Source organism: Oryctolagus cuniculus, chromosome 14, assembly GCF_051225735.1.
Source record: "Oryctolagus cuniculus isolate XC-2025 breed Fujian yellow rabbit chromosome 14, ASM5122573v1, whole genome shotgun sequence".
NCBI classification, from domain to species: Eukaryota; Metazoa; Chordata; class Mammalia; order Lagomorpha; family Leporidae; genus Oryctolagus; species Oryctolagus cuniculus.
Window position 1 is genome coordinate 61,049,011 of NC_142880.1, and position 11,080 is coordinate 61,060,090.

At 43.3% G+C, this 11,080-nt stretch overlaps 1 protein-coding gene across 7 annotated transcripts in view; it reads right to left on the reverse strand.

Moving 5' to 3' along the window:
• The window catches only part of PRLR (prolactin receptor), a 183,485-nt gene extending 179,451 nt beyond the window's left edge, over window positions 1-4,034 (reverse strand). The window contains exon 1 of one of the 7 annotated variants that reach the window (XM_089312511.1): window positions 3,429-4,034. The gene's annotated coding sequence lies outside the window, so the exon portion shown is untranslated. The remainder of the gene's footprint in view (window positions 1-3,428) is intronic. The other 6 variants (XM_089312518.1, XM_089312512.1, XM_089312517.1 and 3 more) reach the window with 6 other exon arrangements.
• Window positions 4,035-11,080: the final 7,046 nt, after the last annotated feature.

An 11,080-nucleotide genomic window follows, 5' to 3' on the forward strand; every position in this document is an offset into this window, starting at 1 on the left:
ACCTGTTACTCTAGCTTTGAAGTACCAGAAGACCTGGAATCTTGCTTGATTTTTATTCCCATGCTGTCAAGTGCCTGGCACAAAACAAGAGCTTAGCAACTACCTGTTGAATATATAGATGAATACCTAGCTTAACACAGGGAAGTCAATGGAAATGATGCCTTGATTCTAAAGGTGAGAGAGAATGAATATGCAGGGAGCTATTGAAGGGGAGAGGGAGCGGGAGATGGGAGGGTTGCAGGTGGGAGGGAAGTTATGGAGGGGGGGAAGCCACTGTAATCCAAAAGTTGTACTTTGGAAATTTATATTTATTAATTAAAAGTTAAAAAAAAGAAAAAAATGTTTTACCTAGGAAGTCAGTGGCAGAGTGCAAACCTCACCTTCTAAGGGTAGGTCTGGCTTCTTTGGAGTCTAGTAGCTGGACTTGGGAAGGGTCAGGGAAATTATTCACTATTTCTACCTGTAAATATGTGTTACAGCCAAAGTGTGTGCTCATACCAGTAAATTATGCAGGTGATTTTATTAATCATGTCTCTTGGAAGAATCCCAGTGGAGTCAGCCTGATGCTACATGGTAACATTGGGGAGCGTGGAAGCACTGAGTAGTGGAAAAAGAGTGCCTGTAAAGTCAGACAGACCTGGTCTTGGATCCTGGTGCTGCCTCATGCTAAGCCACTGGGCAAGTTATGTAAATTTCTCTAAGCCTCAGTGTCCTTCTCTATAAAGCACTGAATGACAACTCACACCCTGCAGTGTTATTATGAGAATCAGTTGAGGTAATGAGTGAGAGTGCTTAGTACATTTGAAGACTCCACAAAGACTAGGTGCCAACATCATCATCAACATCATCATCTTCGCATGAAAGAGTGCTTTGCCAGGATATGCTGATTGATCTTTGGCTCCTTTGTGAGTACCCAATTTTGTGTTATTTTCCTGGTATTTCTTGGCCCAATTCTAGGTCATTTGCCAATGAAGGGCCAGGACCCCAATGAGACCAAACAAAGTTGAGATTACTAAATCTATGCCAAACTATGAAGGATAACAATGGAGATATTTCTGTATATAGAGACAGTTTTGGCAGTATCTGGAGATGGATTCAGCCATGGGACTTTGCCTGTCTCCAAGCCCAGCTGTTTGTAGTCACAGGCACAGATCTAGCTCTTCTGTATGGGCCAAAGGGAACTAAAAGAAGGGTCGAGAACCCATGCCAGTCTGGACATATTTAACTTGCTGGCAAGACATAGTGCTGTGCTTGTCATAACAGTAAACCTGACTCTGTATTCCAACCTTTTCTTCCCCTATTCATCCTTGAGAATAATAAATCCAGAACAGATTCTGTTCATTCTTCTGCTAATGTAAGCCCCACAGGACAGAAGTCTGCTCTAAAAGCCCGAGACTATTGAACACTTACTCATAACCCACATTAATATTAATATTCACAGTTTATCATCGACTATGGGCCAGATTTGGCATATTTTCATTCTCTCAACAGCCATGCAAGAAAAGCAGCATTGTTCTCCATTTAGCAGACAGGGAAAGTGAAACTCAGAGTTCAGTGACTTGCCAAAGATTAAAGCCAAGATTTTGAAGCCCAATCTGTTGAGTTCCAAAGTATCCTGTGTTTTCTGCCACACCGTGTGGTCTCTAAAAGGTACAGGTCCCTAGTCCTTTCAAGGCAAAGTCCAGAGGTCCACAAAGAACAGTGTTTCCTAGTCAGACCTTGCACTGGGGAGCAGATCTTTCTTGGTTTCCCAAAACAAAGCCTTGGGGCCATGGTCTGACTTCCAGCAAAGTGACTTGAAAAACACCCTGCGATTTGGACAGCCCCACTTCGGGCGGTTCCCCAAGGCTGTCTATAGGCCTGAAAACTCCAGGTGTAAAACCCATCACACTGGGAAAGGCATTAAAGGAGCTGTGAGGAAGGAAGGAGGGCTATGATGCAGTGAGGATCAGAGAGAGTGGTCCTGACAGAGGAACGGCATGTCCAGGGCACAGGGCACAGAGAGAGGTTGGTGCATCTAGTGAATTGCAGGCAGCTACCAGGGTGGCTCTTATCTTTGCAAAGTGTAGCTCACCCTAGACCCTGAGAAGGCTATCTATTACCCAGGATCAGCCCCCCAACTGCCAGTAGGGGGCTACGGGGTGGTCTCTATGGCTGTCCTTAGAAACAGGGGACTTTCCCAGGTGACCCTCAGGGATGGTATGCCCAATTTGATGTCTATTCCATAAGCACATTTCCATTTGCACTCCCTTGGAAGAGGGCTTGTTGCTAATTCTCCAAACAACCCATGACCACCAATTTTAAGGAATCACTGAAATAAAAATTTCCATCTGCTCTTTCTGGCACTATTCAGCACTTCTACCCCATTAAACATTGCATCTCTCTATTCATATATTCTCTCCCTCCCTCCCTTCCCCACTCCAATTTTCCTAAATTGTAGAGTAAACTAAGTCCCAGGAAGGGCAAATGTCTTGGCCAAGGTTGCACAGCCAAGGGGCAGGGCTAGGATTAGCAGCACTCCACCGGCCACAAACAGGGATTCAGGAGAAAAATCTTTGCTAGCCAACTTGATGAATGAAAACAAACAGATTGGTTCAGATATGTAACACCGTTTTGCAAACATTTGCAAGTCCAATTATAGAAAACTCTTATGCTGCTTGTCAGGAGGACAACAGGGTATCCCGAGGATACAGGTAGATGTCACTAAAAGGATCTTTTTCTCTCCCACAGAGCCAGAGCTGCGCCTGGCATACCCCTTGCCGCAGCTCTCCAGTTCCCTGAGAGTGACTCCCCTCTCTCTCTACCTCTGTGGCTCTCCCATCTAGCAGCCTTGCCTGGTGCACCTCCGCTTAGGTAAACCGTGCTGGCCCAGGCTGCTTACCCGCTGCACCCACGCTACCTTCCGGTCAGCACAGAGAACACTGAACTTCCCCCGCTGGACAGATGGACGCCCTCCCAAGGAGGCGGACACAGCAGGTGGGTGGGAAAACTCCAGTCCCACTGTCACCACATCACCTGCTGACCCTCTTCTCTCCTTCCTGCTGTATTTTTTCCCTGTCCATTTTGTCGTAAATCATGTTCATTCTGAAAATCCCACAATCACACCGAAACTCCTTGAGCGTGCAGGTGCCTTTGAAACAGACCAAGGCGTAAGGAGTCCGGTTGTCAGCGCGCAGTCCGGGTGGCCAACCCCCTTTTGGGGTATTTTTAGTTTCTGTGTTAGGGGATATCCCAGCTATCTGAGCCAGGACCCCGGGCTTTTCCAGTCGCTGCTTGCTCCGCGACTTGCTGGCGTTCGCTTAAGCAGCCCGCGCCCGGCACCGGACTCGCTCCCCTCCCGCACACCCGCCTGGAACCCTCAACCAGGGAGACAGATCCCACCCGCGCCGCCCTGCCCTGTCCGCACGCCGTCTGCCCTTGGGACTCACTTTTGCTGGCGAGCAAGATCTGCCGTATCAGGCCGTGAGCACTTGCTGCGCTGGGACGTGGAGATCCATTGTGTGGAAAGCTGTTTCGCGAACAGCCGGTAAAATCCAGAAAGGAGGGGGAGAAGAGCTAGTACGACAGAAAGGCCAGGGCGGGAAGCCCAGCCCAGGAGCAGTGCTGTCTGGGGCTTTCAGCTTCCGTGGGCAGCCCGGTGGCTTCTGCGAGCAGCAGCTCAACTCGGTGCACTTGTCCACTCTTTCTTCATTAGAGGAGGAGTCAGGGTTGCAACATTTACGTTCCTTGCTGGAGGCGAAACAGTGATTTTCTTCAGCAAGCAAAATGTCCAGAGCCTGCCAGTTTTACAAGGTGAGGGACGCGGTCGGAGGAGCCGGAATGCAGCGAAGATGTGAAGAATTCACGGATTCTCCCCAGATCAGATCTACACGATCAAGGCCACGCATCTTGCGTTGACACTGTAGCAGAAAACACAGACAAAACAGAAATAATAATGTCTGAATCGGTCGAATGACCTCAAAGATGATATTTCTCTTTGCTGCCAAGCCATGGAGAGAGCCTCGGTGTCAAATTTCTTATTTCCCAGCAACACTGAATGGCAGCTTGACAATATTTGTGATGGGGGGTTGGGGGCTCTGGGATTTCAGTCTGACCTTCCCTGAGGAGGAGGAGGAGTCAGAGAGAAAGGGGCAAAGGAAAATCAAGGGTCAGTGGTCCAAACAGGTTTGCTTTCTATTTTTAATACCGGAAGTCCAAACTTCCAGGATGTGGAGGTTTATTCCCTGTCACATCAATTGTAGTCGTGCCCAAATAACCCACACTTTGTTGTTGTTCACAAATACATGATTTATCTACTTATCTTTTCTAGTAGGGCTGGACGTTCTGATGCTTTTTCCTTTTTCCTTTTTTTTTTTTTTTGGTTTGGTTTTAGTATTAACAAAACCACACACAACCACCACTCACTTTTTCTCTTGCAAAAGTACTGAAACAAATAGTAGTAGCAGTTGCCTGAATCAAAGAGTTATCCTTGAATGAGTAGGTAGCTAGTGTCTGTTTGATGTCACTAATTAATATTGCACCTGATTGTTATGTAACCTGGAGGGTGGCTAGGGAGATACTTTGAATAAAGGCTATTGAGTTTCAAAAAACAGCTGCAGGAACCCTGGGCTTCCCCTTTGATTTGACTGCTGCTCTGGGGCACCTGGCGTTGAGCAGGTAGTTGCTGCTTACCAAGCCTCAGGGAGCTATTGCAAAGCCCATGACACTTTGATGGTGACCCTTTCGGATTGGGAGCCCAGAAGCATTTCTGCAGGCACAGTTCCTAACGCTGCCTATTCAATGACATGTCCATATGCAGTTAAACATAGATTCTGTCTAGCTCTCTTAGCCAATGGGAGATGCAGTTTTCATGCACAGTCTGTACACAATTCCTGTGATGATCTAGGTACATTTCCTTCCACTCATGGATGTGCATGAAGGCATGCAGTTTCTGTTTATTTTCAAAACCACTGGAGGGCTTGAGAACTTCAATGGCATAGTACAAATACTCCTTGACTTCATATGAGGTTATATCCAAATAAATCCACTGTAACTTGAAAACATGGTGTACTATAGCTTAGCCTGACCTTCTTTAATGAAGCTCAGAACAATTTTAACAGCCTATGCTTAGGGAAAAATCATCAAACACAAAGCCTATTCTGTAATAGTGTTGACTATCTCATCTAACTTATTGAATGCTGTATTGAATGGCTGTATGGTATACTTTTACACCATCATAACACCACAAAATTATAAATCAAACCATTGTTAAGTCAGGGGATTGTGTCTATTTCTATATTATCTTTGCAAAGCAAAGACTTGCTCAGTTTCTTTTATAGTTGTTCTAATCAGACTATTTTAACAGATAGTGAAAAAAATCACTCAAGGTGCGTCTAGACTGTCAGCTCTTAGAAGATTGAGACCTAGGTCTTCCCCCTTTCAGGTGCAGGCAGCTCAGCTCACCTGTACGTATGGCTTACAACAGGTGACAGATTGGTTGTTGAGTGACTAATCCCCACTTTAATGGGAGAGAAGGCCAGGGTTGGCTTTCTGTTCTATTGTACAACACACCAGCACTGTCCCTTAGTCACAAACTTTCAGTGTCAGTGAATTATCTCATCTGTGCTGCTGAGATGAAGTCTGCAGGGAGCCTTAACCCACTTCTTGTCTGCTCCACAGCTGTTTCATCATTGCCTCCTTCTCCATACACTATCCAGCGCCTACCTCATTCTTTGTGTTTTCTTGCTGCTCTTCTAAATGTGACTCAGAGAAAGTATGCCTTTTTTTCCAAGATGACTGCTCCAGCTGAGTCCTGAATCCATATCTGTGCACTGTCTCCAAGCCCCAGGCAGAGGAGGGAGCCCTGGCATTGGCATGGGGTTGGGTCCTACTAACCATATGGCTTCTCTGAACTTCACTTACTCACTGGAGATCAGACACGGGAACATATGCTCCAGAAGTCCAGTGAGAGGAATAATGATGGCGATAGCATGTATGAAGTGCCTCCAACAGAAACATCAAGTTCCTTTTTTCCCTTCCCCTTTCCCCTATCTTCCTGGCATATTTAATCTTTTCTGCACATGAAGCTTCTTCATCTCAGCCTATAACTTCCTCCACATATTCCCTGACCCTGCTAACTTTTGGGTGGCTTAAAAAAGTTCATTCATTCCTTTCTTCATTCGCCTAACTTGGTGAAAGAATGATCTACACACATCAGCTTTCCTGCCCTGCTCCCTGTCCCATGCCTTAACTCAGTTGTTCTCGACCAGCTACACACTGAAATCATCTGAGGTGGCAATTTCAAAGTCTAACTCAGCAGGTTTAGGGTGGGGCTCTGACTTCTCTCTTTTACAAAGCTGCACAGGCAGCTGCCTTGAGTCCTTCTGTTCCCTGCCCTCTGCAGCTACTGCCCATCCATTGCACTGAGCTGGGTCACCACAGGCCTTTCTGCAGCCTTCCACACTGCTGCACTCCTCTTGAAGCTCTCACTCATTGATTTTCAGGTCCCTGAGCCTCCCTGGTTCTCTTCTGTGTCTGTCACAGCCCTTCCTTCTCCTCTTCTTTAAGTGGGGATGGGTTTGTCATTGGTCTTTCACTTTTTCTTCTTTGCTGAATATACTCCTTTATTTACAAAAGGAGAAAAATGCCAAAAATATTAAAGAGTAGAAAATCACCCAAAATCCCAGCACTATTAAAAAAAAATCTGAGGGCCGGCGCTGTGGCATAGGGGGTAAACCACCTCCTGCGGTGCAGGCATCCCATATGGGCACCAGATTGAGACCTGGCTGCTCCACTTGCAATCCAGCTCTCTGCTATGGCCTGGGAAAGCAGTAGAAGATGGCCCAAGACCTTGGGCCCCTGCATCCATGTGGGAGACCCAGAGGAAGCTCCTGGCTCCTGGTTTTGGATCAGCGCAGCTCTGGCTATTGCAGCTATTTGGGGAGTGAACCAATGGATGGAAGACCTCTCTCTCTCTCTCTCTCTCTCTCTCTCTCTTTCTTTCTCTCTCTCTCTCTGCCTCTCCTTCTCTCTGTGTGTAATTGGGACTTTCAAGTAAAATAAATAAATCTTTACAAAAAAAATCTGGGGTAGGCATTGTGGTGCAGTGGGTTAAACTGCCTGTTGGTTGCCCATGTCCCATAGTGGAGTGCCTAGTTTGAGTCCCGGCTGCTCCACTTCCAATCCAGCTTCCTGCTAATGCACCTGGAAAAGAACAGATGATGGTTCAAGTACTTAGGTTCCTGCCACCTGTGTAGGAGACCCAGCTGGAGTTCCTGTATCCTGGCTTCAGCCAGATCTAGCCCCAGGCTCTTGTGGGCATTTGGGGAATGAGACATCTAATGCAAGATATCTTTCTCTTTCTGTCTGTTTCTCTTCTTCCCTCCCTTTGTGTCATTCTGCTTTTCAAACAAATAAATAAATAAATCTTAAAATAACAAATCTGTATCTTTTTAGTAAAAAGATCCTCCCAAGTAACACATCCTCTTTCTTCCATCTAATCTCATCTCTAGAAATAACCACCACTAACATATTGGTGCATAACTGTCCTTTTTCATACGTGTATGTAGTCACATCTCTATCTGCACAGGATATCTTTAAAACTAAAACTAAAATAATATCCATGACTTGTTTCTTTGAAGTTTAATGTGATTTTTATATTCTTAGTTACTATCCAGAGATTTACTCCAATATTTTAGTAGCTGCATAGTTTATAATTTACTTAACCATTTTTCCATTGTTAGATCTTTGGTAATTACAACTTTTTAATAAAAAGTTGTCCGATTATCTTTGAGTATATTCTGGGATAGATATCTAGAAGCAACATTTTTGTGGCAAAAAGATTGAGCATTAAAATTTTGATCAATGACTGCTGCCAAACTGCTCTTCAAAAATGTTGTAGAGGTTTCTAGAAATGAGATTTTGAGTAATAGAAACTAAATTTTCATCTATATTTCCATGTTTTATCCCCAAATGTTTATCAATATACACTCCTGCCAAAAAGATGTGTTCTCTCAAATTTGCCAGTCTAATAAACACAATATTGTGTCTGGTTCTTGTAATTACCAGTCCTGTGATTTGTAGGAGGTTGAGATCATGTGGTTATTACTATTTGAATTTTTCTTTCATGTTGTGTTTGTTCAATCCTGTGCTCATTTTTGAGAACATTCATCTTTTAAAAAATATGGTATCTTTTTATTGTCATAAATATTAACCCTGTGTTAAATGTGTTTATAAATATTTTTCTGTGTCTGTCATGTTTCCCTTGATTTTGTTTGTGGACTTACTGCAACAGATTTTTATTTTCATCTAATCAAATCTGTCAGTTACATTCTATTAAGCCTTCTGGTTTTTCTGTCATGCTTCTTTGCATTTAATATTGTTAATTTTTTTTAAAAAATAGATCTTTAGTAATCTAAGAATTAATTTATAAATACTACATAAGGTAGAGAGTTTTGCTTTGCTGAATGCATGGTCAATTACTCCACAATCTTACCCCTAAAAAAATCCATGGTTTCTCCACTGATTTTTCATGTCACATGTTATGCATTTTATTTCCATTTATACTTACTGTATTTTTTCTGAACACTATTTGTATGCCAAAAATGCACAATTTTGATTACTATAACTAAAAATTGTATATTATTATGATAACTGTTATTGCAATTACCCTATCATTCCTTTTAAAAATCTTCTCAAAAATATGACACAATTTATTTATTTTTTTTTTTTACAAGATTTACTTATTTGAAAGAGTTACAGAGAGTGAGAGAAAAAGAGAAATCTTCCATCTGCTGCTTCACTCTCCAGATAGCCTCAACAGCCAGGGCTGGGCAAACAAAGCCGGGAACTTCTTCCAAGTTTCCCACATGGGTAGCAGAGTTCCAAATACCTGGGCCATTTTCTGCTGTTTTTCCCCGGCCAGTAGCAGGGAGCCAGAATGGAAGCGGAGCAGCCCGGACACAAACTGGCACCCATAAGGGATGTTGGTACTGCAGGTAGAGGTTACCAGCTACCCCACTATGCCAACTCTTGACACATTTATTTTTCCTAAAATTGTAGGACCAACTAGTTCCTTTGAAAATATTTCTGTGGTCAGTGCTGTGACATAGTGGGTAAAAAAGCTGCTGCCTACAGTGCCAGCATCCCATATGGGCACCGCGTTTAGTCCCAACTGCTCCACTTCTGATCCAGCTCTCTACTATAGCCTGGGAAAGCAGTAGAATATGGCCTAAGTTCTTGGGCCCCTGCACCCATGTGGGAGACCTGGAGGAAGCTCCTGGTTCCTGGCGTTGGATTGGCCTTTGGTGAGTGAACCAGCGGGTGGAAGAATTCTCTTTCTGCCTCTGCCTCTCTGTAACCCTGCCTTTTGAATAAATAAATAAATCTTTCTTAAAATTTTTTTGGAATTCTATATATTTGGAATTATATATTAATTTGAAAAAAAAAGATATTAACATTAATTCTCCCTGTCCTGAAAATATGTCTATGCCTTTTAGAATTTCCTTCAAATTTTTGCTTACTGTTATAATTTCATTATAATCTTATTGTATAAACATGTACTTAATGATTCCATAGTATGGACATTTATGTTATTCCCAAAACTTACTTTTATAAATAATGCTACAATGACGATTATGCCATTTGGGAAGTTATTTCCTTAGTGTAATATCCCAGGTGAGGTGTATTTAGGTCAAAGGGCATGCACATTTTTATGGGCCTTGAGTTTTCTTCCTTCTGAGGAAACCTACAACCTACTGGTAGATAAGCAGTGAGTCTGAGAACAGTCAGCCTTTATGAGAATGGGATTGGGAATGATTTTCTCAATGGGGAAATGCAGTGGGAAGATGCTAAGGAGCTGGTCTGTTAATGGATTAGGACCCATATGTCCTAAATCCAAAGAGGGAGAACTGAACATCCTGGAGAAATGCAACTGACACTAGTTTTTATAATAGCCACATAAGTGTCTTCAGGCTACTGTGGTGTGAGTTTTGCTCTTCCATGTGTGTCCTTGGACCAGCTGCATATGCACCACAAGGGAGTTATTAGAAATGCAAGATCTTCGGCCTCAGCCCCACTTTCTGAATCAGACTTGCAGTTTAACAAGCTCCCGAGGTAGTTCCATTCCAGCGCCTGCTTGAGGAAGTGTATTCCAGAGATGTGATCTCCAAGGTTTGGCGCTCATTGTTTCAATCATGTTTTGGGCATGCCTTCCCAAATACAGATATCTTTTTATTTATGTATGTACTACTATATTACAAATTAATGAAAGTAGAAATCTTTAAAGAATGAGATAACATAAAAATCTTAAATAATTTTAACAGCATAAAGCCATTTGCTTCTCCAATTTATTTATCAATTATCAACATTTTAGGGAAACTAATGTGATTATATGTCATTTTTAAAAAGATGCTAGCTTAATACTTCTGAGATGCTATGCTTTGAAGATCTGGCTCTAAGTTGAGTTTAATTTCAATTTTTAGTTAACACTTGTCATAGTTGAACATTACTAGTGTACTACACAAAAAGTGTTAGAAGTATCTGTTTTCAATAGCACTACTCATTTAAAAAATTACATTGGGGTAGGCAGGCCTAGCAGTTAAGACGCATATGTCCCACACTAGAGTACCTGAGTTTGATATCTCGCTCTAGCTCCTGATTCCAGGTTCCTAGTAATGTGGACCCTGGAAGCCGGTGATAATGGCTCAGATAGCTGGATTCCTGTCACTCTTGTGGGACCAGATTGAGTTTCCCAGCTTTTGTGCTGGCCCACCTTGGGTCACTGTGGGATTTATTTATTTATTTATTTGAGAGAGAGAGAAAGAGAGAGAGAGAGAGAGAATTTCCATGTATTGGTTCACTCCCCAAATATCTGCAACAGCCAAGCCTAGGCCAGGCTAAAGCCAGGAGCCTAAAACTCCATCCTGGTTTCCCACATGAGTGGCAGGGACCCAAGTACCTGAGCCATCACTACTGCCTCCCAGGGTGCACATTAGCAGGAATCTACATTGGAAGCGGTGGTGGAGTCCAAACCCCAACCCTCCAATATGCAATGCAGGCATCTCAAATGGTGGTTTAACTGGTGCATAACACGCACCCCTGA